A 1,539-nucleotide genomic window follows, 5' to 3' on the forward strand; every position below is an offset into this window, starting at 1 on the left:
TCAGTAATTTCTTTTCCACCAACCAAATAATAGAAATATGAAATCAATCTTTCTGATAATTTCTTTTACATAAAATTTAAATTCAATTTTCCCTCAAATATTTCATGCAAACCAAACGGGGCCTTAAAAATTAGCAAATCTATATATATATAAAACTAAAATCCTCCTTCCCAAATTTTCCCCCCAAAACTTAGGGTCATTTATGTAATATCTAAATTTATTTAATTAATAATTAATAAGTATAGTAATTATATATTATTCATATCCGATTAATTATAGAAATTAATTTACATGTGAATCATAACTTACCAAATGAATTACTACACAATCTTACCTAATTAATTTATAGTACCGTAAGTATTATGTCCAGATTTATATATACTCAATAATCAATCAATAGAATCAGTTATTAATAAATTTACCTTATTTTACGTTATAATTGCTCCATAAATAAATTCATAATCAGCCATAATCTACAATTGCAATTGTACATCGAGATTTCTCTATAACCATCCACATAATCTGCAAAATAATCTTTATTTCTGCAAATAATAATGCTCCATAACCAGCCACATAATCTGCACTATAAATACTCTTATAATCCTAAACAATTCTACCATCCATTATTTTCTATTCTTCTCTGCTATTTCTCCTTATTGTTCACTAATGGAGATTCTCAGTACAAATCTAAAGTTTGCTAAAGGAGTTCCAATGGTTAAATCATCAATAGCCCTAAAAGATGTTCAACTTGAACTTGAGAAACTAAGACAGAGGCAATATCAAAGGTATGTTATATTTTTCTGAGAATGTAATTTTGTGTGATGTGGTGCCATTTTCTATTTTGAAGTTTCATTACAAGGTTAAAACATTTAAAATTTCTGTACCCCCAAAGAGAGGGGAAAACGCAGGGAAAGGAAAGGAAAGAAAAAACATAGGGGAAATGGAGCTAAAATGAAATGTGGTCAAAAGATTGTGCAAGTACAAATCCATACTCAACTCCAGTGTTAGGTAAAGGGGAAAAGGAGTTGAATCCCCTCCTCCATTTTTTTAGGGAAAAAAAGGTTTTTCATTGTCCTGTGAGTTGACTTAACATCAGGTTTCTCACATATGAACTGTATTACATTCCATATGATTTTGTTTTGTAGAACATGTGAATGCATAAACTTGGGATGTATTTATAATTTAGTATAAAGTATGTCATATAGTAATTTAATTATATCTTAGTTTTATTATATTTTCTTTGCAAGAATCAAGCTATGTGCATGCAGTTTCTGAACAATGAAAGAAGGTTGAAGGTTATCCAAGTGAAATAAAGGAAAGCAGACTATAAGGAATGAAACCTGCAAAAAGTTATTAAGTTCCTTCTACAGGACCACAACTTGGTTGGCCACAAGATGCATCTCACGTTGGACAAACTATTTTTTTCCAAGACCACAACAATGAAGACCACAAGATGTACCTCAGTCTGGACAAACTGAGTCCTCTAAGTCCATAGTTCAAATTACAATGGAAGTGTTTAGCATGTAGATTGTACCAGAT

This window comes from Ipomoea nil, unplaced genomic scaffold (assembly GCF_001879475.1).
Source record: "Ipomoea nil cultivar Tokyo-kokei standard unplaced genomic scaffold, Asagao_1.1 scaffold3030, whole genome shotgun sequence".
Taxonomy (NCBI): Eukaryota; Viridiplantae; Streptophyta; class Magnoliopsida; order Solanales; family Convolvulaceae; genus Ipomoea; species Ipomoea nil.